The following is a 27,653-nucleotide window of genomic DNA, read 5'->3' as shown; positions in this document are numbered from 1 at the left end:
TGCCTTCAGCGTGTTTGTCACCACAAAAATGCAAACGATCTTCACCTTCTCCGTGACGACAGAAAGAGCTGATGCTAGACTCTTCTTCCTCATCTACTCTGCAGTTCGGATCTTGCACCTTCCGACTTCCATCTGTTTGGTCCAATGAACACTGCACTCCGCGGGAAGTGGATGATGATGAGGTTATTGATGCAGCGAGGCACTGGCTCCAATGTCGACTAGTAGAGTGGTACCATGCGGGCACATAGGCTCTCCCAGTAAGATGGCTTAAGACCGTCGCACTGAATGAAGATTACGTTGAAAAATAAGATTTTGTAGCCAAAAGAGTGGGGAATGATATGAAGTATTGAAACCCTGAAAAAACACAAATATGCTTTCAGGAAGCAATTTCTTCCATTACTTATTCAACGGCTCTTAGTTTTCTACCACAACTTGAGGATCAGTTGCTAAGGAAAACGGTAGAAAGATGAAAAGTTTTAGGTATGAGACTCCTCTGCGTCTACTGTTCCCACGGAGTGCCTTTCCATCAGGGTTATTTACGGTGGAACAAATATTAACCCATGATGCAGCTGTTGCTAGAATTTGCTTTAATGAATTTCTAAAACTAGGAAACTAACTCCGTGATCAGGCCAAGGGGAGCGCGATATGCAGACCGACCGCCGTATCTCCTGTGCCATGCGGCGTCATTTGGAGGCGGTATGGAGAGTCATGGGGTCAGTACGCCGCTCACACTTTCCAGATCTTGGAGCCGTTACTTCTCAGTCAAATAATTCTCCAGTTGCATCAGGAGGCTTAATGCATCCAAGTCCCCCCCACCACCACCACGGAGAAATCCATGGCAATGCCGGGAACTGAACCCACATGCTCCGCATGACAGACGTGCTGACCACTCAGCTACATAGGAAGACCTCAATGAGTTTCTAAGTGCAGGAAACCACTCCAAAATGGTATCCTCAGTGTAAGTGTCCATCACCGTGTAATGCTTATTTCGATTAATCAAACTCATTGTTTCCAAGTATAACAATTTTGCATATCTATGTTGATTTCTGTAATTGCAGAATTTGGATATAACCTCGGTGCCATTCCATACAGTAAAACTTCCGCTTTTTCATGGAGAAAGCGTGAGCGAAAATTACAAACTCGTTTGAGGCCCAGTTCAGCATCACTTTTTGAGAACTCTGCCGCTCTGTGACCCGCGTAGCCTGAGCACACATCTGACTGCGTTTTGAGCGAAAGTGGAGCTTTCGCTTGTTTCCTTTGTTCCTTGGGCTGGGTTTCCATTGTGCTGCAGCGCAGCAGTCGGCCGGGAGTTGCGTGGCCGTGTCGCCTGCGTGACGACCCGGCGTAGGATGGGCCAAACGCCGACGTACGAGCAGTGGACAACTAGGACGCTACCCCATGCGAGACAAAAGCATTGGCCAAGCCTGGGAAGAAAGAGCTATTCGCACGAGACGCCGGAGCTAACATGTTAGGTTGTTACCATTCAGCGACTACTCCCTTTGATCTGCTCCTCGCCAGCGAAATGGTTAATGGCCCCTGAAGCATCACTTGCTTTCACGACAGTGCGTCACGGTAATTTTGTTATTGATATTCGAGATCGCAAGCAGACTATTGATCACAAGTAATTTCAGCGCTAAAGGCAAATAATTCAGTAATTCGACATGACTATAGTTGCGCTCTGGCAATACTACGGTTCGGTAGTTTTGTGCAGTACAGAAATGTCGTAGTAAATGGTAGGGTCATCGGTAGTATTGGTAGCACTGATAGGGAAAGAAACATAGGTGGATATGTAGGAGAGGAGGTGAGAGCCGACGACTTCTCTTTGTTTCTTTATTTTTCTGGTTGTTTGTTTTACACGTAATTAGAACTGCTCGTCATTCATTTGGGTCCATTGTACATTTTATATCCTTACGGAGTATAAATTGCATTTTATAAGTAACAAAAATTAGTTCATCACGTAATTTCTAAGCTTTTATGTATCCAAAACAATTTTGATACACGTACAGTTTGCATGCTCACACGCAAAAATAAATATTATTATGTTTATTATTTTTTACTGATCAAAGGCAAGAGTTTCCTGTTATTGTTGATAATGCGAAAGTTGTTTATAAATGACAGAAACATGTTTTATTGAAGTTCGATGAATTATTGAAGCGATGTTTGATATATTTTTGTTTTGTGTTTTTTCTTTTTATTTTACCTTTTTGTAGGGAACTGGCTTTTCTAGTGCTGTGTGGTACGTCAGTGTTGTTTTATTCATTTTACCATTACATCCCTCTGTTTCACGTTAAAAATTAACAATTTCCGAATAAAATTTAAATTAAACATCGACAATTACAATTTTGCTACAAATACTGTTTATTTTTAAGTAACATTCAGGAAGAAAACTGAAAATAAGTGAATAGAACAAAAATTTTCTCTACGTATATACTTTTACTCACTTTCTAGAAAGTTCACCGCTTCCGGTTTCTAGGGGAATCTTGTAAGGTAATGATCGCATACGTAAAGAAAGCCCTCGTTATGAGGTAACGCTCGACGGGTATACAACACATGTAACGTACAGGTAACGAGGTACAACCTTAAGTGACCAAATTGCTAGGAAAAATAACGTAGTCTGCGATTATTTATGATAGACTAAAGTAGCCTACGGTAGTTTTACAACTCCAGACACGACCTTTGAGCGACGGAAACAATACATTTACAATGCTTACGCAGCTGTTATCAATTACAGGAAAGCTTAGTGTGAAAAGCAGTTAGCGTTCGTGAAGTCGTAACGCCTGCTTCGTTCACAGCCACCGCCTACCATCCTTGTGTGAGGTCTGCAGATGGTCTGAAACAGACCGAAACCGGTAAAGTCATAAAAAAAAGGAAGTTTCTTGCGGTTGTGACTGTTCATGTTGATTTTTAACCGTTGTAATTCAAGAGAGCCGGCCGGGATGGCCGAGCGGTTCTAAGCGCTACAGTGTGGAACCGCGCGACCGCTACGGTCGAAGGTTCGAATCCTGCCTCTGGCATGGATGTGTGTGATGTCCTTAGGTTAGTTAGGTTTAAGTAGTTCTATGTTACTGATGACCTCAGAAGTTACGTCCCATAGTGCTCCGAGCCAATGAACCACTTGAATTCAAGAGAAATGTTCTCAAAAATTAAAGCTTTGTTTGCTGTCATACCACCTAATCCCCTCATCTATGGTTTTCTGATGGTATTTCGACTTCCACGCTCAAGTTTTCTTGCTGGAGTTGAGGTCAGCGGGCGAAAAATTTGTCATCCCGCTTGAGACATTAGGCTAACACCGTGTAACACAGATGTTTGCCTTGAAAATGACAATTTGGCGAGGTTTCTTCGGGTATGCCATATCCAGATGTGGACACTCATTGACGTTTAGATTCCCCCCCCCCCCCCAAAATCGTGGGGATGACTGCTTTGTTTCAGCCGCTTTTCCAAGTATTTCCAGACTAATATGAGATTAAGATAGAGTGACTGAGCAGGCCAATCGAGGTGTAATACAGTGTCTGAGTGTTTGTCAAATGAGAAACGTATGCTTACAGTTCTGTTAGCACGGCTGTCGTCATCTTAAATCGGAGTGTTCACAGCATACTCATTTCAGAGATGTAGAAAAAAGGGCTACATGTGGTCACTGAGATTGTCGAAATAAGTATCCTGGTTTATGTTCACAGTAACCTCAGTCAGTGGCACCAGGTCATGGAACGAGAAACATCCTCAAAATATCACAGAACCACCACCGGCCTCAGCCACTCCTTCCACAGACTGCGGGTTAAAAGCCCCTTGGGCAGTAGGTGGAGTCTACGCCCTGCATCATTGTAAAAAAGGAAAAATCGCGACCACGCTACATGCCTCCAGTCAGCTGCTGCGCAGTATCAGCGCTGTTTGGCCCATTAAAAATATACGGCTTCATGTGCCGCTACAAGCAACGGTCTCTTGCGAGGTACGAGACTCCAGACTGTCTTGCATGCAGTTCGCTTCTCTGTGTTTGCTCGCAAACTGCTCGACATGGACCTGCATTCACTGACAGTAACAACTCCTGTCGGATTTGAGACCGACTGTCATTGACAAGTCTTGACACTCATCACCCGTTCCTGTTGGCTAGGACCTTCTTACGACCGCTGATCTTAAGACTTATTACGTGGTTGCAACTGACACCATTCCATGTAGACGCGTTGGGCAGTCCGCGTTGATAAACCAACAAATCGGGCAGTTGCACTGACGGCATAGTCACGAGCACGTCCAAACACGACAGATCGTTTCTGGCATTCTGTCTCGTCTTCACTTCGACGCATCTTATTGCGTTGATTCCATATAACCGACTGGCATGTACACGTCCCTTCACAGCCACGACGTGTGTTACCGTTGGAGGTCCTGCTATCAGTTCTACACCACCCACAAGGCTCCAAAGCAATCTGTGGGCTCCTTTAAGGCGGTGACTAATATTATATGCAGTGAAATTATTTGCTTGTTTGTAACTCACTGTAGCCGAATAAGCTAAGAAAAAGTACTTCTGAACAGCAGTACACTACAGAAAAAATATCGCTTTATCAATAGCCATGATATTTTAGTGAAATATTTCCCAAGTGTTCTTAACTACGTATTAAATTGCTTGTTCTTACAATCACCTTCTCGATATTGTAGTTCTTACCTTCCGATGCTTGCAACGAATAATTAGAAATTATTTCCGCATTACGAAAGATATAATTTATTTATTTTCATTGTACCCAAACATTTCTCAGCAACTCATCCACTTTCTTCGGCGAGTTTTTGTTCATCATTCTGGCTCACATAATGCTACCACACAAAATATCTACTAGCGCTATGTGAAAATGTATTTAGAACATCGTCCCAAGATTCTTTCTCTCTGCATTCCATGTGCCTCTCCCAGTCTATAAATGGCAGACTGGAAGCTCCCCTTACCACTACGGTATGACCGGAGAATTTTTGCGATCTTCCAAAATTTCTCTGAAGAATGACAACACTTCGATAATTGAAATTGATTGACAAATGAGAAACGTATGCTTACAGTTCTGTTAGCAAGGCTGTCGTCATCTGAAATACCTGATATTACCTGATTATTTTTGGCCCCCCTTTGGAATTTATCTTCGCTGAGGTTACCTCGCATGCTGATCAGAAGACATTACGGAGTTCTTGACGGCACTGTTATTTGGGGCTGTAATACACGACAAAAAGTGCTACAAAATCACCTGAATTGCCGGATATACTGACCATGTAGCCAGAAACAACCCGTAATAGAGATTAGATACATACAGCAAACGATGTCACTTGCTGCGATACAAAGAGCGCAAATAAGAAAAATAATAGTAACAGAGGAGAAACCAGTTGATCAGATATCAGGTGAGTATACTGTCCTTTCACATACTGCTTATGTCGGTAAACATAATCAATTAGAAAAATTAATCCGCCAACATCTCGCTATTGAACCTGATCCAGGGAGGCAGAGTGAGGACGGAAAGCGCCATTAACTACTGGCGTGTGGTTTAGAAATTTGAGACATGAAAACGATAAGAATGAAAAAAGGTAGATTCTCTCTCGTTATACCGTCTTCACACGGGACGAGGTTAGCCCTCGCCCACGTGCTTCCTGTTGTGTTGGCAGAAGAGCCAACACCATGTTACTAGAGGAGGCCGAAATGCGTGCGTTTTAGCTCACGCAGGCTGGCGTGAGGAGGGAAGGACTATACTGACGTGAGGTCTGGAACATGACAAGGAATTAGAATTCAGAAAGCGGACGTAATTAGTTTGATACTTAACTTTAATCCATTAATGATGAACGTCGCTCTTCACGGTACATGTTTCACAATATTATTACATGATTCACAATATTATCTGTTCAGAATACATTCTTGAAGTAACTGAATATGGCGCCTTGCTAGGTCGTAGCAAATGACGTAGCTGAAGGCTATGCTAAACTATCGTCTCGGCAAATGAGAGCGTATGTAGACAGTGAACCATCGCTAGCAAAGTCGGCTGTACAACTGGGGCGAGTGCTAGGGAGTCTCTCTAGACTAGACCTGCCGTGTGGCGGCGCTCGGTCTGCAATCATTGATAGTGGCGACACGCGGGTCCGACGTATACTAACGGACCGCGGCCGAGTTAAAGGCTACCACCTAGCAAGTGTGGTGTCTGGCGGTGACACCACACTTCCCACTGTAATTAGTGGACGCAGAGCTCTCATGTGGCAGTTGTCTGCTATATCTGATGCACAAACCATGCAGTTTGTTTACGAAAAAGTGTGCCTGTAAAATAGCTTCATCAGTTCTATTAAAATGCACGTTTACTCCCTTGTTCATTATCTAGCCAAGTTTTTCTGTCTGTAGTGCTCACACTGCTTATTTGGGAGGGAATTAGTGCCGTAGACAGCAGTCCGTTCCGCGGCACGTCCACAAAATCGAAGCAACTCATTCCAGAAGAGAGCGCTCTTATATATACTTAAGATTGTTTCCTCAGAACATGCTCGAATTAAAAACGAAGCCGCAGAATCTTTTAGAAAACACGAGGTTGAATAAAAAGATGTTTGCAGAAAGGAAGACGCAAAGAGCTAAACCCATTTCTAAGCGCCTATTTCTATCCAATACGCTACAGGTCAACACATGTTACCTGGATATACGTCTTTGATTACACTATGTCCTAAACGCTTTCCGTCGATACATTATCTAAAAGTACAAAAACTGGTTTTCGAGATATCGGCAATGAGCGGGTACTCTGAAACATGTATAAAAAAAATTAAAATACAGGATTCAACTGCAAATGTCGCAAATAGAGTTTCCTAAGTCCGCTAGTTACGTAGAAAGCGACTTCACGTCTCGTTGGCCATGTTTCTCTCCGTATTGCAAAAATTTGCCTTTCACGCTTGGGAATGTTCCGTAACGCAAAATTCCACATTGTGGCGTCACAATATTCCTCCAGTTCTTCGTCGAATTTCACTTTCACCTCCCGTGTGAGGACAACTGTACAGAACGAGGGTACTTTCTTAAGAACACTAGACTCCTGCTTCGGTTGTCCTCAGTTGCATTTTGTACTGCTCATCGCGATTGGATTCTACCGCAAAGAGACGACCACGGTCCGTCCCTACAAAAAGTGAGCGATTGTGCTAATAGTTTTGGATGCAACAGAATATTAAGTCCTAGTCTGAGGCCTCTCCAATGAAAGTTCTGCTTTGCTAGCGAGAAAATTTGGCGAAATTTGGAAGACGTCAGAGGTAACCGGACAATACGAAGACGCGCGACGGCCGTACCTCAGCCGTGGACGCGCCGCGCTATGTGGAGCGAGGCCCGCGCCGCAGCCCGCTGTTGCGTCAGCTCGCAGCTCCGCGCCCCTCCGCCTCCAGCGCTGGCTCCGCTGCGCATTGTCATGCAGATGAGCGCGCTCCACTTATCGCGGCGGACCCTCCGTCCGCGAGGCCACCAGGCCTCCAGTTGTCCCCACCAGGGAGGGCGCCGCGAGCGCCGAGAAGCGCCACCTTCACGACATCTCTAGCTGACAATCTCAAGAGGTCGTGTAACGAAGGCTTTCACGACCGGATGTCTTAGCCTCTGGTGAGTCTTCCAGATTGTGTGGCTGTGTTCCATGAAACTTAACGTTCTGTCCCGAGCTGTGCTGGACATCCTAAGAGGGCTCCTGGTTCTGAGACCACAGGACACGAAATTGTAAGTGCTTCACGGCCCATGTTACGACACGGAAGCAGAGAACGGCACCAGCGCTCCTAGTGACCTGGCAGTGAACTTTCAATACGAGAAAATACGGCTCGACAATCATTTTTAATTCGAAATCCGCTATTTAGATGATTGTATTTTTCATGTATACTCTATGGGTTGGCCTAGTAGTCTAGCAGTAAAGTGCGCGCTTGGAAACACAGGTTTTTGTGATCTTGTAAAGCAGCAAATTGGAGAACACTCAATCAAAAACAAAGATTAACTTGTCATAGGTGGGTTTCACATTCCTGTAAAATTTTGTAAATGACGTCGTGGTCACGTTTTGACTGTACACTGATGAGCCAGCGAAGGCGTGCAGAATAAGAAAAAGCAAGAAGACAAGAAGAGTATCTCCACAGATGATATCCTTGTCACTACACACACGTAAGGTGAGAAGACCAGCAGCTGTAGTCAGGGTTTTCGGGGGCTACCTTCGGCCGTAAAATGAAAGTCGGAGCTGTTCCCCAAGAAAGCTCTCCGCAAATTAGAAAACTTGCCCTCCCATACCAGTCCCTTAAAATTGAAAACATACGATGTCAAAACAGAACAAACATTTGAAAATGTAATAGCATTCAGTGTGGTGGAAGTTCACACTACGCTACAAAATCCCATGTACAGATATGCACTTCGATGTAGAATGTTTTTGCTGCACAATATTTATATACTTTGTCACTAATACTGTGCTGCAAACCATATTCTGTGACATGAAGTAACACCATTCAAAGCAGAAATAAATACTCATTCCATGACAAGACGCAATAAAGTTGAATATAAGTTGTGACATGGAGTTCTCCATTAAATGCGAGAAAATACGGAGTACAGGCAATATATTTACAACGCATTTAAGTCGAGCAGTGTTTGGTGTCTTGTAGGAGCACTTAGGGGACCGCATTCTGGCTCTAGGGTACCCAGTGGCCACTGGCATGGGCGTCGATTGGCAGCCGTATTTATATTAATCAACTAGTTCCTAATAAGTCTTCCTTTAAGTAACATGTACGTCTATTTCTGTGGTGCTACCTTGAGTACCAATGATGCATGACTTCAAGGAGTTTGCCACAATTATTTTCTAGCAAATCTCGACAGTTGCCGTGCACTAAAATTAACAATCATCAGCATATGCTACAACTTCTAATAACTTGTGACTATTTTGTAATTTATTCAGAAGTGATTCTAAGTTAACATTTCAGAATTAGGGACCACAAACAGAGCCCTGAGAGCATCCTTTCGTAATATCTTTGGTAACTGTTGATGTGGGAATTTACAACGTCTCGTATCGGCCTCCGCAGTAATGCACCAGAAAATAGTATCATGTTCTTGCGTAGCCTCGATCATGCATAGAAACCTGACGAAATACTCTTAGTTCTTGTTGTTTAGTTTAAGGTCGTTGTGTAGTTTAGGATCGCTAGTCCATTTTAGGCACAAAGTATAACAACGAGTTAGTGAAGAACTTCTGGGGGTTGTAACGGTTGTCTTGAGACAAATAAGTAAAGGTAGGGACTTATGCTTGGGCACGTCATCAGACGACGCTCAAGAGCTTCGGATTTGTAGGGGTCATTATCCGGTACTAAGCACCCCTTTGCCAGCAAACGACAGTTTGAAGCCTCTGCCACCACTGCGCCTTGCGAGCACTGCAGTGTTATTGCGAGAGGCGAGGAAGCCATCTAATGTCCTGAGTACTGCCAGGAACATCGTGAGAAGTATCGCTTGCGGTCCGTCAGCATAGAAACTCGCCATTTCTGTCGAAGGGCTGGCGCAGCGGCAGGCGGTGGCCGAATATATGGTGCCTGACAAAAAAAAAAGTGACGCACTCAGAAGGGAAGTAAGAAACGAAATGGAACTTTACGGGTTGAGGGGGGTATGTGATGTTATTTCAGTGATTGCAAAATAGGCCCACTTTACAATGAACTTTGTAGCATGAGGCTACTTATTAGTACGACGTTGCACTCCCTTTGGACTGGATAGATGCTGTGATTCGATTGGGAAGCTCTCCTAAAGCAAGATGGCACACAACTGTTGCAACTGGTCCTTGGCTTCTCGGATACTGGCGCTGGGATGGAGGACGCAGTTCCGCAAGTGTTTATCGGCGACAGATCTGGTGATGTTGCTGGCCACGGGAATATCTCAGTACTACAGAGGAAGTTCATAGAGACACGTACCATATGTACTCGAGCACTGACCTGCTGAAAAATGGCGCCACGATACTGTTGCATTAGAAGTGACACGTGATGATGCCTGGTGACCGGGACGTACTGTTGTGCCGTCATAGTTTCCCCAGTCACTATCAGCCGTGGTCTAAAGTCATATTCGACGGTTCTCCACATCATGACGCCAGAAGGGACACCACTGCACCTCTACAAAATATTGGACGAAAGGAATTGCTCAGGTCGCCACAGCACTCGCCGACGATGGTCATCAGGGTACTGCAGAATGGTGGTTCATCGCTGAACAGCAGTCCATACTTCCAGGTCATGGGACTACTCCAAAGCATCCGTCTGTATTGTGTTGACGGCAGCCTAGGCGTGGGACCAATTCGTCAGTCCAGCTGCTGCAAGTCTGGTAGTCCTTGAGCAGTGGTGCGGAATGCAGGGTGTCCATTACTTGTTCTCGAATGGTAAGCATAGACGTGAAGGAGATCTTTCCGTGTGGTGGTCAGACGTGGTCGACCAGAACCTTTCCGACAAGTATGCCTGCCATCATGTTCCCTTGCAGTACAACACTGGGTCATTGTCACATAAGAGTACCCAAAAAACATGGATATTGCACGATTCAACCAGTTGGACAAATGGAGACCCACAATGATGCCCCTTTGCAGTTGTTGTCAGGTGCTGATAACTCTGTCTTAGGTGAGTATGTGGCAGCTCCGTTATGATCAATCAACATCTGACGCTGTTCACTCTTCTTACACAATATACAAGGCCAACACTAACGCACTCCAGTGGCAGTTCTACGTGTCATGAAGAACTGGAATTCTAATCATTCACATATCCACCGGTGTTTACGCATACTAAGTTACATGACATATGAAAAAATGGTTGAAATGGCTCTAAGCACTACGGAACTAAACATCTGAGGTCATCAGTCCCCTAGACTTAGAACTACTTAAACCTAACTTAACCCAAAGACATCACACACACCCATGCCCGAGGCAGGATTCGAACCTGAGACCGTAGCAGCAGCGCGGTTCCGGAATGAAGCGCCTATAACCGCTCGGCCACAGCGGCCGGCCATGACATATGACCATGTCTTGTGGGTGCTTCAGTTTGTTTCAGTCGATGTGGCTCCGTCCTCTTTAATATCATTGCATGACGTTTCTGTACATGGGTTCCTAGCCTTAATTGTCCTCAAGACATTAACAAATGGTTCAAATGGCTCTGAGCACTATGGGACTCAACATCTGGTCATCAGTCCCCTAGAACTTAGAACTACTTAAACCTAACTAACCTAAGGACATCACACACATCCATGCCCGAGGCAGGATTCGAACCTGCAACCGCAGCAGTCGCGCGGTTCCGGACTGAGCGCCTAGAACCGCGAGACCACCGCGGCCGGCAGACATTAACACTTCGAAATTTATATAACTGCCTAGGCTTCTGCTGCCAGACTCAGTTAATATACAAGTTCCATGAGTATCGTATGGTGTCATAATGAAAAAACTACGCTTGAGAAACCGACGTTTTGGCCACGGATACAGTGGCCTCCTTCGACGTTTGTCGGCATCGTTTTGTTACATCCTCTATATGTATATTATAAATGTAATAATACGAGGGACGTTCAAAAAGTAACGCAACATTTTTTTCTTAAATCAGGTAGGTTTTACTCAGGATTCGGGTACACCATATTATTCCCCACTCCTTTGGCCACAAAATCCTATTTTCACCATAATCCCCGTTCAATGCGACGGCCTTACGCCACCTTACTGGGAGGACCCACATGGTACCGCTATGTTACTGGACGTCGAAGCCAACGTCTTGTTGCATAAATAACCTCCTCCTCATCATTCACGTACCGCTTCCCGCGGAGTCCATCCTTCATTGGGCCAAACAGATGGAAGTACGAAGATGCGAAATCCGGGCTGCAGATTGGATGAGTCAGAACAGTCCAGTGAAGTTTTGTGAGCTCCTCTCTGGTGCACGGACTTGTGCGTGATCTTTCGTTGTAATGGAGGAGAAGGAGAAGTTGGTCTGCATTTTTGTTGTGACGAATACGCTGAAGTCGTTTCTTCAGTTTCCTGACAGAAGCACAATACACTTCAGAGCTATCACTGCACCGTGAGGGAAGACATCAAACAGAATAACGCCTTCAGAGTTCCAGAAGATCTTTGCATCACTCGACCGGCTGAGTGTGCGGCTCTGAACGTTTCCCTCGGCGGAAAGGTGGTGTGGCGCCACTCCACGCATTTCCGTTTTGTTTCTGGTCCGAAACGATCAACGTATGTTTCATTGCCTGTGACCACGTTCGGCAAAAATTGTCACGATCAGTCTCATAACGTGCAATCAGTTCCGCATAAATGGTTCTTCGTTGTTCTTTTTGGTCCTCTGTTAGGTGGTGAGCAACCGAGCGACCATAAACCTTCGAGTATCCCAACTTGTGAACGAGTCTGTCAGCTCTATCAACAGAGACATGGAGTCGAGCAGCAAGGTTTCAGATTGTGATCTGGCCTATCACCTCATGTGAGAGTGTACGCACGTTGCAACAATGCAGGAGTCAGAACTGTGCTTGCGGCCGGCCGGCACGCAGGAGATCAGGCAGGTTTGCGCGACCTTCTTTCGATGATGACTGACGCCTCGCCCAACGACTCACCGTGGTTTGGTTCACTGCCAGGTCTCCGCAGACATTCTGCAAGCTCCTAGGAATACAGTATTTGCGATGCTCTAGTTTTCGTCCGAAATGACAAGTCTTTACTGATTCCATTTTCAATGCTACGTGTAGCGAAGCTGCCCACTGGAACGACGTGAAACTAAAGGAGCTGAAGCGAGAATATTCCACGATGTCCCACAACAAGTTCCATATTTTTTCAACCGAAATTGGCAGAGAAAAAAAATGTTTCGTTACTTATACAATGCTTCTCGTATAATGTAGTATAAATACACTGAAGCACCAAGGAAACTGGTATGGCCGTGGGTATACAAATATAGATATATGTAAACAAGCAGAATACGGCGCTGCGGCTGGCAACGCCTACAAAGACAGTAGGTGTCTGGCGCAGTTGTTGGATCGGTTACTATTGCTACAATGGGCAGTTATCAAGATTTAAGTGAGTGTTATAGTCGTCACACGAGCGATGGAACACAGCATGTCCGAGGGAGCGATGAAGTGGGGACTTTCCGTACGACCATTTCACGAGTGTACCGTGAATATCAGAAATCCGGTAAAACATCAAATCTCCGACATCGCTGCGGCAGGAGAAAGATACTACAAGAACGGGACCAACGGCGGCTGAAGAGAATAGTTGAACGTGACAGAAGTGCAACCCTTCCGCAAATTGCTGCAGATTTCAGTGCTGGGCCATTAACAAGTGCAGCAGCGAACCATTCAACGAAACATCATCGTTATGGGCTTTCGGAGTCGAAGGCCCACTCTAGTACCCTTGATGACTGCCTGGGCCCGTCGACATCGACATTGGACTGTTGGTGACTGGAAACATATTGGCTGGTCGGACGAGCCTCGTTTCAATTTGTATCGAGCGGATGGACGTGTACGGGTATGGAGACAACCTCATGAATCCATGGGCCTTGCTTATCAGCAGGGTACTGTTCAAGCTGGTGGAGGCTCTGTAATAGTGTGCGGCGTTTGCAGTTGGAGTGATATGGGACCCCTGATAAGACTAGATACGGCTCTGACAGGTGACACGTACGTAAGCATCCTGTCTGATCACCTGCATCCATTCATGTCCATTATGCTTTCCGACGGACTTGGTCAATTCCAGCAGGAGAATGCGACACTCCACACGTCCATCATTGCAAGAGTGGCTCCAGGAACACTCGTCTCAGTCTAAACACTTCCGCTAGCCACTAAACTCCCCAGACACAAATAATATTGAGCATGTCTGGGATGCCTTGCAACGTTCTGTTCAGAAGAGATCTCCACCACGTCGTCTCTTACAGATTTATGGACAGCCCTGCAGGATTCATGGTGACGACATTAGTCGTGTCCATGCCAAGTCGTGTTGCGGCACTTCTGCGTGTTCGCGGGGGCTCTACACGATATTAGGCAGGTGTACCAGCTTCTTTGGCTCCTCGGTGTATAATATAATGTAATACAGACAATAGGACAACAACGTGTAGCGTGTGCATACAAATGGAGTGGTTTTGTGCTGTGTTTGTGGTGTAACGGATTATTGGAGGGACTGTAGAGGGACGATAAATTGCAATCCTGGCACATAGGGTAGAAAAAAAAAAAAAAAAAAAAAAAAAAAAAAAAAAAAAAAAAAAAAAAAAAAAAAAAACCACAGTTTGACGTGCCACCAGTCGATGCGTCACTTCAGTGAGTTTTAGGGTTTGATGCAGAGCCCTGGTGCACAGACTAGCTGTCAGGGTCGGTACGGCGCCAGTTCTCCTCGTCCTGGCGGCTTTCGTCACCAGATTTGGATGCGACTACTTGCAAATCGCGCTTTGCCCTAGCGTGAGTTATTTAGTGACGTGGGCTGAGGAGTCGGATGTCCTAGATTGGGCTACTTTGAATGAGTGGGGCTGGTGGTGGGTGCCAGGGCCAGCCGGCGGGGCAGGCAGCTGAGAGAGCTAAGGGAAGGGATAGGGCCGGCGCAGGTCCGGCAGCCGGCGATCCGGGCCGCGGAATCAGGGTCAAGGCGCGGGGAAACTCGGCGCGGGTCACCGGGGAAACGCGCCCAGTCAGCCCCGCCGTGCTCTTGGCTGCGGCGAGCCGTCACCACACTCTCTTTGGCGTCCGCGAAATGCTACGACTAGTCGCCACGCGACTAAGACTCCTGTTGCGTTCTGAAGAATCATGCTATTTCTCATGCATCATTATTGCGATGCGCATTGTTGAGCGGTCCCTAGACCGTCAGCAATATTATGCAATAGTCTATATGGTGCAAATATTTCATATTGTGTTTGGTATTTCATACTGTACAATATACCATGTCATTTTTGCGGTCTTCGATCCGAAGCAGCTGTCCATGCTACTCTTTTTCTGTGAAGGCTCATCACCGAAAAACCGCTGCAACCTACATCCTTTCGAATCTGCTTATTATAGTCATCTCTTACTCTCCCTGCACAATGTTTACCTACCTTGCTGCCCCACACACATTTCCCTCCAACACAAATTGGTGGTGACTCAATGTCTCAGAAAATAAACTATCAACCGTTCCTTTCTTTTATTCAAGCTGGAGCACAAATTTCTTCTCTCCCCAATTCAGTACTTCCCTATTAGTTACGTGATTTACCCATTCAATCTTCAGTCACCTCCTGTAGCACCACATTTTTATTTATTTATTGTTCCGTGGGACCAAATTAAGGAGAAGTCTCCATGGTCATGGAACGAGTCAATACATGAAATTATAACACGTTAGTAGAAACAGATAAAATGAAATATAAGAAACATATTCAAGCGACAAGTCTTAAGTTTAAATAAAGAAAATCAACAATGTAACACTGGAATTTGCTTAATTTTTCAGCTCTTCCAGGAGCTCCTCGACAGAATAGAAGGAGTGAGCCATGAGGAAACTCTTCAGTGTGGACTTAAAAGTGTTTGGGCTACTGCTAAGATTTTTGAGTTCTTGTGGTAGCTTATTGAAAATGGATTGCAGCAGAATACTGCACTCCTTTCTGCACAAGAGTCAAGGAAGTGCATTCCACATACAGATTTGATTTCTGCCTAGTATTAACTGAATGAAAGCTGCTAACTCTTGGGAATAAGCTAATATTGCGAACATCAAACGATATTAAAGAAAATACAGGGTGTTTCAAAAATGACCGGTATATTTGAAACGGCAATAAAAACTAAACGAGCAGCGATAGAAATACACCGTTTGTTGCAATATGCTTGGGACAACAGTACATTTTCAGGCAGACAAACTTTCGAAATTACAGTAGTTACAATTTTCAACAACAGATGGCGCTGCGATCTGGGAAACTCTATAGTACGATATTTTCCACATATCCACCATGCGTAGCAATAATATGGCGTAGTCTCTGAATGAAATTACCCGAAACCTTTGACAACGTGTCTGGCGGAATGGCTTCACATGCAGATGAGATGTACTGCTTCAGCTGTTCAATTGTTTCTGGATTCTGGCGGTACACCTGGTCTTTCAAGTGTCCCCACAGAAAGAAGTCACAGGGGTTCATGTCTGGCGAATAGGGAGGCCAATCCACGCCGCCTCCTGTATGTTTCGGATAGCCCAAAGCAATCACACGATCATCGAAATATTCATTCAGGAAATTAAAGACGTCGGCCGTGCGATGTGGCCGGGCACCATCTTGCATAAACCACGAGGTGTTCGCAGTGTCGTCTAAGGCAGTTTGTACCGCCACAAATTCACGAAGAATGTCCGGATAGCGTGATGCAGTAATCGTTTCGGATCTGAAAAATGGGCCAATGATTCCTTTGGAAGAAATGGCGGCCCAGACCAGTACTTTTTGAGGATGCAGGGACGATGGGACTGCAACATGGGGCTTTTCGGTTCCCCATATGCGCCAGTTCTGTTTATTGACGAAGCCATCCAGGTAAAAATAAGCTTCGTCAGTAAACCAAATGCTGCCCACATGCATATCGCCGTCATCAATCCTGTGCACTATATCGTTAGCGAATGTGTCTCGTGCAGCAATGGTAGCGGCGCTGAGGGGTTGCCGCGTTTGAATTTTGTATGGATAGAGGTGTAAACTCTGGCGCATGAGACGATACGTGGACGTTGGCGGAAACCCGAGACCGCTGTTGGATCACCTGCTGCACTAGCTGCGCGTTGCCCTCTGTGGTTGCCGTACGCGGTCGCCCTACCTTTCCAGCACGTTCATCTGTCACGTTCCCAGTCCGTTGAAATTTTTCAAACAGATCCTTTATTGTATCGCTTTTCGGTCCTTTGGTTACATTAAACCTCCGTTGAAAACTTCGTCTTGTTGCAACAACACTGTGTTCTAGGCGGTGGAATTCCAACACCAGAAAAATCCTCTGTTCTAAGGAATAAACCATGTTGTCTACAGCACACTTGCACGTTGTGAACAGCACACGCTTACAGCAGAAAGACGACGTACAGAATGGCGCACCCACAGACTGCGTTGTCGTCTATATCTTTCACATCACTTGCAGCGCCATCTGTTGTTGAAAATTGTAACTACTGTAATTTCGAAAGTTTGTCCGCCTGAAAATGTACTGTTGTCCCAAGCATATTGCAACAAACGGTGTATTTCTATCGCTGCTCGTTTAGTTTTTATTGCCGTTTCAAATATACCGGTCATTTTTGAAACACCCTGTATATACTGTGAGGGCAACGTCAGAATTCCCAGCCTATTCAATAGGGGTCGACAAGAGGTTCTCCAACTTACACCACATATAGCTCGAACATTTCAAAAGCCTCTATCTTCTTCTTGTCTGAACTGTTTGTCGTCCACGTTTCAACGTTAATTGCTCTTTTTTAGAAATGATTTCCTTGCTACAGTCAGTCTATGTTTTACATCCTCTCCATTCGGCTTTCATCAACTATTTTACTGCCCAAAAAGCAATACTACTTGTAGTGACTCTTTTTCTAATGTAATTCTCTGAGCACTGCCTGATTTAATTCGACTACATTCAGTTACCCCGTTTTTCCTTTTGTTGATGTTCATCTTATATCCTCATTTCAAGACGCTGTCCATTCCACTCAACTGCTCTTCCACGACCTTTGCTGTCTTGCAGAATTAGTATCTCATCGGCAAACCACGAAGTTTCAATTTCTTCTCCATGAATTTTAATTCCTTCTCCAAAATTTTCTTTGGTTTCCTGTCCTGCTTGCTCAATATACAGATAGAATAACATCGGGGAAAGGCTACAGCCCAGTCCCTCTCCTTTCTCAACCTGTGCTTCTCTTTCATACCTCGACTCTTACAACTGCTGTCTGGTTTCTAGACAGGTTGCAAGTAGCCTTTCACTTCTTTTATTTTACCCTTAGCCTGCAAAAGCTAGAAACGTCGGTTTCCCTTTTCTGAATGTATTTCCTAAGAGAAGTCGTAGGGTCTGTATTGCCTCGCGTGTTTCTCCGGATCCCAAATTGATCTTCCTTGAGGTCGGCTTCTGCCACTTTTTCCACTGTTCTTCTATAAAGAATTGTTGTTAGTATTTAGCAAACATGACTAATTAGACTGATAGTGCGGTAGTATTCACAACTGTCAGTAGCTGATTTCTCTGGAATTCGAATTATTACAATCTTCTTCAAGTGTGAGGGCATTTACCATGTCTCATCTATCTTGCACACCAGGTGGAACAGTTTTGTCATGGCTAGCTCTCCCATGATATCAGTAGTTCTGACGGAATGTTATCTATTCCAGGGGCCTTGTTTAGACTTCTTTCAGTGGTCTGTCAAATTGTAATCGCAGTATCACATCTCCCACCTGATCTTCATCTACGTCCTCTTCCCCTACTATAATATTGCCTTCATTTCCCTTGTATAGTCTATCTATATACTCATTCTAACTTTCAGCTTTCTCTTCTTTGCGTAGTACTAGTTTTCCATCTGAGCTCTTGATATTCATACCCTTTTCTCAAAAGGCCTCTTTAATTTTCCTGAAGGTGTTGTCTATCTTTCCCCTTAGTGATACATGTTTCTGTATTCTTACATATATCCTCTAGCAAGTCATGCTTAGCCATTTTATACTTGCTGTCAATCTCATTTTCAGATATTTGTATTCCCTTTCGCCTGCTTCATTTCCTGCATTTGTATATTTTCTCCTTTCATCGATTAATTCAATATCTCCTGTGATATCCAAGGATTTCTACTAACTTGTCTTCTTACCAGTTTCATCCTCTGCTGCCTTCACCACATCTGTCAAAGCTACCCATTCATCTTCTATTGTATTCGTTTCTCCTGTTCGAGACATTCATTGCCTAAAGCTGGCTCTGAAATTCTCAACAACCTCTCGTTCTTTCGACTTATCCAGCTCCTGCAATTTCTTGAGTTTTAATCTACGGTTAATAACCAATAAATTATGATCAGATTCCACATTTGTCACTGAAAATGTTTTACAGTTGAAAATATGGCTCCAGACTTCCGCTCTTACCATTGTATAACCAATCTGAAACTTAACAGTGTGTTCAGGTCTCTGCCACGTATACAATCTTCTTTCATGACTTAAACCAAGTGTTAGCTATGATTAAATTAGGCTCTGTGCAAAATTCTAGCACAGTATTTCATACAGTGCATTATTATTGATGATCTACGAATAAAATTTAACGTTGTGCAATATATTGTGCATTATATTGGCGGATCTACTGAAATTATATTTTTATTGTGCAAACTGTTGAGCTTACACTGTCTCTGGCTAATGTTTTATATATTTTTCTTAGTTCTGTGTCTTAAGCTAAACTGTTTATTTTGCATGATTTATTGTGCTGTGAAGTGAAAATGGTTACGAAATCAGTGGAACGCACGTTTATTTTAGAATTATTGTAAGTACATAGGAGCTTGACAGACTTATGGTGTATTAAATGAAACGAATATCGTAATCGTCAAATGAAAACCGAACAATACGACCAGTTGCCGAAAGAAAGGGAAATGTACCTACAAGCAGATAAGGCTCAATTAGTACAGAAATTAAATTCATTGCGAAGAAATTACGGGAAAGAACCAAAAACAATTAAGAGTTCACCGAAAACCAGAACTGTAGCTAACGAGCTACTGGAGCCAACACTTTGGTACTCCGACGCCACGAACTTTTTGCAAGGACAAGAAACTTTTTAGCGCAATTTAAATAAAAATCTTGTACTTCTGGTATTTTTAAAATTAGATCAAAGTAAATAAATATGACACAGATATAATCAAAATCATATGTGTAAGTATTTGCGAAAGTACATCAAACAAGCGAGCGCCCATCTTCAGAAATTTTCGACCACCATTTGACTTGCGTATTCCCAAGTCACTTGGTAAATTTTAATGCGTTAGTCTGCTTCTCTTCTTATACCAATCCTTCATTCAGCTAGAATTACTTTTTTTCCTTACAAGAGAGGAAAGCCAGCCCAAGAGCCAAGTTTGCACGTACGAGATTTAACACAAAGTTTCGGCAATATCGCTTTGCTGCCTGGGGCCAGCTGTCAATATGTTGCACAATATTGTTGACAGGCTGAGGACCGCTTTCTTATCGTTTTTGCACGGAAGTACCTCTAGCGATACGGTGCAGTAATCAAGGGAACACACAGGAAATCGAGATAAGGGGGGTGCGTTGTTCAGTCTGCCAACATATCTTGGAGAGCCATTTCGCGATTAGACCACAAGTACTTTAGGGCAGAAATATTATCTGTATGGGAAGTTGTCCATCAAACTGAAATATTAACACATCAGAGCGACGTCATTCCAACCTTCAACCGGTATCACGACACGCAAAACATTTGATCTAACTTTCAGCGGTCGCCCGCGGTCAATAATATTATATGATGACATATCTACAAATTATGCCTCGTAGGTAACCCGAAGAGAACGTAAAATATCTTCGGAAGCAGGTGAGAGGGCTGTGTCGACCCAGACAGTATTTGGCATCTAGGCGTCCATTACAGACTCCCAGCACCGTGGGAGTAAGAGAAGGCTGCACAGGTACCTGTACCACCGACGACTCCAAGTATTATCTGACGTCCGATGATCGCCAGTAGTAGGGTGAGGGGGATATCAACACATTTTGTTAGTGTGGGTTGGATTCATCAGGGGCATGCATACATTCAGAGGCAAACTTGATTGATTTGTGACACGCTGGGAATTGATTTATGACCCCCTTCCATCCTTCTGAGAAATCCTCTCGACAGCCTTCTTCCATTCGCCACTTACAGTTCATACAAGCAAGAAATGAGGTTTGCCTTGCCTGCAAGAACACGTTACTCTGCCGAGAACTCTTAAATAGCCTCTTGTTTACGATAATCTATATGCGTCTTCTGTATGATTATAGTCCAAAGCAGCAGAAAATGGGGAGTTCGGTGATCTGGAAAAGTAGCCAAAATTAGGTAGCAGAAAGCAAATCAACCCCCCATTTCTTATCTATTTGAACTGCAAGTGGTCCAGGGAGGAAGAGTGTCGAGAGGTTTTCTCAGAAGGATGGAAGAGGGTCATAAATCAAGGGGAGGAGATAGGATGGGAAGGGGTCTTCTGGTGGTCCAGGGAGCGAGGCTGTCGGAAAGATCAAAGGAGTTTCTCAGAAGGTTGTAAGGAGGTCATAAATAAATTAATCCCCAAGGGTTATAAATCAGTCACGTTTGCCCTGAATGTGTGTATGCCCCTGAGGTATGCAACTCATACTAAGAACTGCTTGAGAATTATTCTTTCATCCTCAGCTCACCCTCCGATTTAAGCCCACACATTTTCACAGACGTGCTCGTGGTGGAGAACTTCTTAACTTTTTTAAAGTTGTGGTAAGAAAATACAGATTTATCTGTCGGTATACGCACTTCAGCTAACTGACGCATTTGACGCAACAATGAGGAAGGTTTATGCCAAAGTAAGGTAACTCTGCCGGTAACGTCATGCCGGACTTTAAGGAAAACTCGTGGCGGATGTTGGTGGCTGATGGGTTTCCCAGCTGAGAGGAGTCAGGCGGCCCACCAGAAGCTTTCGCCGCTCTGCCCACGGGTACTGGGCCAGCCCAGTCGTCACCTCCGTCGAGCCACTTGAAACGCAGTGGTGACGGCCACGTCATCCACGCCGCGGTTTTGGACGTCCGTGCAGTACAAATGACTTACAGTTCTTCCAGGTTTTACACGGACACGGCAAAGGATCGCACATTGCCCCTCTAGATGAATGCCCCTTAAAGACTATCGAACACAAGCTTAACTAAGGTAACTCCTCAAATCGATGTGAAATCACACTCAGTTACTAAATGTTCTACGTCTCCGTCTGATGAGAGACATATCAATTGCTTTTCAAAATAATAAATTTTCTAAGTGTGCACATCAATTATTTTACGACTGTGTACATGAGTAATTCGTAGTTATGTTTACATCATATTTAATTTCATATAACTTCTAACAAAAACACGACCTGAAGGGCTGTGCGTGCATGAATAGATAAACATGAAACGCCAAGAAACCAGAAAATAACTTATTGGCATCATTAAACGATGAGACAGTGGAAGGACTGGACGAGCATCCTGAACGTTGGATGGTTTGTATGAAAATTACTGCAGAATGGACACGGCGCCAATATTCTGAACCGGATGTCTACTTCATTGTGAAGAAACGCTCTCAATAAGTACTCACTTGATGTTATGCATAAAAATTCTGCTAGGATATAACATCTACTAGATAACGAATAGTAGAAAGAATCTCCCCAAATTTTGTTAAGTGCCACGTATCATCAGCACCACATTATTACCATCATCATCACTACTGTCACTATCGTCGTCGTCTTCGTCATTACCGTCATCAACCGCTATTTGACGTCTATTGCTGAATAAAGGCCACCTCCAGTCGCCTCATGGCACCACGAACTCAGCCATACGTATCCATGTTGTTCATGCACGTTTTATACCGCCAGCTATCCAACTTCTCGCTCTTTTCTCGTCTTTTGGTATGTAGCAAAGAAATTCGTTTGGAAGTGGAATTGTGAGCTTCTGCTCAGGTGCCATTTAAAGATAATATCCAAAATACAGAAGATCAACACTATATTACTTTTAAGTGACATCTGTGCTCAAATAGATAGAAAAACTGATTTAGAAACAAAGTAGAGCATTACCCAGGCACAAAAGAAACAACGAAAATGGTATGAAACTGGAAAATCTGTGTCAAAATAAAGCCGTAGGGAATGGTGAATTTTATTTTGATCACTACTTCTCTAAAATTAGGTTTAAACTCTTAGCTAATAAAATAAAACCAAAAACACAAAAACTAATAAAATGTAATGCAGACAGACTTACTATTTCAAAAGAATTAATTTAAAACTATCAAGACGAAATTAAAATAGCTAAGCATGGCATTTGGGCAGAATTATCTAAAGAAATTAATAATGCTGCACAGAAAACATTTCGGTCTATCAGAAATACAAAAAGAAAATATGGTAGAATGAACTATGTGAATAAGTTTCAACAGAGAGGGATAAAAAATGGATAATTGGAAGTGCTCAAGCAAAACTGAACAGGAATACAGGGCCTCCAGCTGGCTCCTATCAACATTTGTCTATATTCTCCTTCTAAAATAAAATAACTGTTCAAAGTCAGCAGTGAAAACAATCACACTTAAATACCACACATCGAGTTTCCATGGAAACCCATGTCGTGTTTTAGCTACAAGTAAACCTCGTCGTGTCTGATACGAGATCCGTGCCTACAGAGTGCATTCTAGCTCACCAAGTCCCACCACTCGCTCCGGAAACAGAATTCCACTCCCGCACACGGGAGAGCACTTGTAAATTCTTTCAAAGTTTTCCATACTGGCATAATAACATCACTAATTGTAGAGGATCTCTTACTACTGACCTATCTAGCAAGCTCTCTCAAAACGTCACCGTTGCCCCACAGGACCTCTTACATCTCTCCTACACCCGCAAGGGCTGTCTATCGACTTCTGTCTTTCGCGAGCCGCATACTGTTCAAGGAAACTATTTTCCATCCAAGCCTTTGAGCAAAACAGACTCAGGAGCAGAATGCTGGAAATTTCTCTGTCCATTTCCAGCTCGCTCTAATAATACTAATGTGCAACGTGCTGTCTCCTGACAGGGGGATTCTAAAATGTTATTTTAAATCTGTGCTGGAAAAAACCTACCGTTACGGCTAGGGGTGGCTCGTTCCTAAGGACCAGAGGAACTCGGCCAGAAATTATTTTGTGCGTATTTTCAGCGTTGTATCAAACAGTTTGCACATGACATGTTTTTGGTGTAGTAGGAGGATAAAGAGCAGAGAGACTCAGGCACACACAGCTCTGTCGCAGACACACAATGTGTCACTGTGAGCTACAAGTAGCCAGGCCAGGTCTCACCACTACAACTCTCTCACCCCTCCCTGCAGCGATTCCTTCCACAGTGACGAACCTGTTTTCCTGTTCCTAACCCATTCATCGAACGTCGAGCGCCACTGTCAGGTGGCCCACACCTTCTCCACAACCCCAGCTCTTAAAACTTCAGTCATAGTGTCGTGAGACCAAACTGTTTCCCTTTCTCCACTTCGCCCCTAGCCATGGCATAGCTTAGGGTCACCTCGGGTGGGCCAGGTAGATGGATCAGCTCAATCATACCCATCTGTCCTCTCACTGTAGCGAACCCTGCTGTCTGTCCTCTCCTTGCTCACTTGTCCGCACATCGACACAACGTTTGGGGCCCGTTAGCTTGGGCCTGAAGGCTGAACTATTAACGGCATCACTTAACGCACCACCTGTAGCCGCTGTCACAAGCCTCACTGCCTTCGCCCCCTCCTTTACAGATGTCGAGCCATCTCATAGTAGTATTGTCGAGATGTGTATTTTAAACTCTAGTATTTTCAAAGTGATGCAAAAATTAACGAGGTAAATAGGCTGTTTAGGTTTTTATATTGGTATCGCCACGTAGCGCTCTGTATGAAAATCACTGGCTGTGCTGTGTGCAGTCCGTGGCTAGTTTGCATTGTTGTCTGCCATTGTAGTGTTGGGCAGCTGGATGTTAACAGCGCGTAGCGTGGCACAGTTGGAGGTGAGCCGCCAGCAGTGGTGGATGTGGGGAGAGAGATGGCGGAGTTTTGAAATTTGTAAGACTGGATGTCATGAACTGCTATATACATTATGACTTTTGAACACTATTGAGGTAAATACATTGTTTGTTCTCTATCAAAAACTTTCATTTGCTAACTATGCCTATCAGTAGTTAGTGCGTTCAGTAGTTTGAATCTTTTATTTAGCTGGCAGTAGTGGCGCCCCCTCCTTTACATATGTCGAGCCATCTCATAGTAGTTTTCCGTATTGTCGAGATGTGTATTTAAACTCGAGTATTTTCAAAGTGATGTTAAAATTAACAACGTAGATGTTTGTTAAAACTATTTGCTTTATGCTGTATGGAAGAGAAGATAGGACGCACCCACCTGCCCATTCCCACACACAATCAACCCCCCCCCCCCCCCACACACACACACAGCACAAAACTAAATTGGTGAGTTCACTTTTGCATAAATTTTATTATTGACTACAGTATTTCGTGGCCTATATATGTAACAGTATAATTACCGTAGTTACTAATTTTTTAGTCTTTTTAAACAGTATGACATAAATGAAGGTTATATAAAAACAATTCAGGACAGTACCGTTATATTATTCACCTTTTATTCATGGTTATGAGAAAATCACTCACCCTTAAACCAGGACAGTAGGCCCCCGAAGAGAACCCATTTGAAAGATCACAAAAGACTGACGTATCATCTGTTAGCGGATACCGGAAGCCAGCTCTGACGGCCGCAAAGCAAAGAGATTGAACAGCCCCGTGTGCATGCCCACAAATGATATGTTACAGGTTGTGTAGGTCTACAATTCTTATTACAAGTTCTTGTACGAAAAAAATAGGAATGAACATCTGAACACCTCCTTGACTACAGGTTCCCTACAGTCGGTTCACTAATTAAGTTGAAGAAGCTTGACAGAATAGATCGTTCGTGGCCTTATCAAAAGAACCATTCCGTGCACCTTGACTTGTGTAGCTGTATTTATGTTCTCGTCTGTGAATGTAATCACGCAATAACTCGAAATATGCCCTTGCGGATTAGCACTTTCTTTCGTCGATCACTTAATATATTCTCTGTCTAACTGTAGAATCGTTCCGGAGTGTTACTGTTCAGGATGACGAATTTAAATGCGCAAAGCAAAATTACTTTATGAAATTTTCAGACGAAAACTAGCAATAATTGTTGACCCTAAACATGTAAAGATGTAAGTAATACGCAGTTTCTTAATAAAGATTATATTAGTCAACATACAAGTTTTTTATTGCTTCTATTTACTTGGTGCTTTTATCCCATTTTCTGCTGTCGTCCATATGATCTGGTCCAGAATTCTATGGAGCGTGTTCTTTATATATTTAGAATGCGTGGCACTACTTGCTAGTCTACAGTTGCCAGAAACTAAGAGAGCGATGATAACACGTGTTTACTGGGAATGCTCCACCGATGACAGCTCCCTGCACGAAAAGCAGTCCACTGATCAGAGAGCTTCAGTTGATTACCCCATTGTACTGTAATACGTTTTAGGAGTGGTATGTGAATTACTTGTAATTTGAATGGGTAGTCCTTGAATATTTGCTCACCCAAACAGTACTTCCGTCTTCAGTTAGGACAGTGTTAGCGGGCCAGTCCTCCGCCTTTCCCAGCTGTGCTTCCGCTAAGCGTGACTAACGCGCGAAAGAGTAGCCTACGTCCGTGGGGAAATGCGGCGCGCCTGTGGCGGAATTCCTGATGCGTTCCGCCTAGAACAGTTACTCCAGGGGCAAGCCGGAAGCAACACGCAACACAGTGAAGCGGCGCCGGCAGCATAATCTAAACTTTGCAGGCGCATTGTACCGTTTGTTATGTCCACTGGCAACCTCAAGAGCGATGGAGAACTAGCCAATGCAGTGCGTTTCAAACTTTTGGGGCCGACAGCTCCTTTACCCAGGACGCAAACACCCGCGGTTCCACTTGCACATGCCTTCCGAGTTGAAATGTAAAATAAAGTTAAGTTTCGAAAAATATTGAATAAGATTAGTTATATATTTTTATTAATTGTTCGCATAACACATTTTAATCTCATTGTTGTAAAGAAATCAGTGGAAAGGGCAGGCTTACTTCTTCGTGATCAGTTCTTCAAATTTCGGCTCAAGTTCGAAATCTGCGACTCGCAGCTCTTTCGCTACATTCATTCTCGATCTATAGTTCGTGTTGACGACTACCAATGCAAAAAAAAAAAAAAAAACATATATCACATAAGTAGGACGTTATAAAATGTATCAAAGCTCGCAGGGCCTTGCTACCAACTTGATACTCCCACTTCAATAGTATCTAAAAATCAAATAGTGATGAGGAAACGATCTTCTATTTCAATGCAGTGTCTGAAGAAACATTCATTCCTCTCGTTCTTCTGTGGTTGTGACGATGGACGTTTTGTGCTAAAAGGCTCTTCGATTCAGTTATGTTTATCAATTTAGTCTAGAAAATACTTTATGAACTAATCGCTGAGTTAAGTGGTCCACAAACACAGACTTCAATTCTTCACTCGACTGAGAGTCACTGTCTTCCAAAACAGTGTAACGAGCAGGGAAAACGTAACGTATCTCTTTATGATCCATCTGTTCATACACAAAGTAGTTTCTTTTTGAAGGCTGGTATTTTGTCTGACAGTTGTAGAGTGTTGGTGCCACTATCTTGAAGGGATACATTCAATGAATTGAGTTTTTCAAAGACCTCGCAAGAATACGCCAGCTTCAAAACAAAGTCACTGTCTACGAACTTCTCGGAACTCAAATGTTTCTCTTGAACAAGGTATGAGTAAAATTCATTCCTAAGTTAAACACCCTTTAGATGGTGGTGGTGGTTAGTGTTTAACGTCCCGTCGACAACGAGGTCATTAGAGACGGAGTACAAGCTCGGGTTAGAGAAGGATTGGGAAGAAAATCGGCCGTGCCCTTTCAAAGGAACCATCCCGGCATTTGCCTGAAACGATATAGGGAAATCACGGAAAACCTAAATCAGGATGGCCGGAGACGGGATTGAACCGTCGTCCTCCCGAATGCGAGTCCAGTGTGCTAACCACTGCGCCACTTCGCTCGGTCACCCTTTAGACATTCCCACCTGAAAGCCAGCTTGACTTGCTGTAATAAATTAGGGAAATA

General features: G+C 43.9%; 1 protein-coding gene across 4 annotated transcripts in view; it reads right to left on the bottom strand.

Moving 5' to 3' along the window:
• The window catches only part of LOC124805363 (putative epidermal cell surface receptor), a 428,974-nt gene that overhangs the window by 185,358 nt on the left and 215,963 nt on the right, over positions 1-27,653 (bottom strand). The window lies entirely within an intron of this gene.

Source organism: Schistocerca piceifrons, chromosome 1 (assembly GCF_021461385.2).
Source record: "Schistocerca piceifrons isolate TAMUIC-IGC-003096 chromosome 1, iqSchPice1.1, whole genome shotgun sequence".
Taxonomy (NCBI): domain Eukaryota; kingdom Metazoa; phylum Arthropoda; class Insecta; order Orthoptera; family Acrididae; genus Schistocerca; species Schistocerca piceifrons.
The sequence above is the reverse complement of the archived record's forward strand: the minus strand, read 5'-3'. Positions and strand labels throughout refer to the sequence as shown.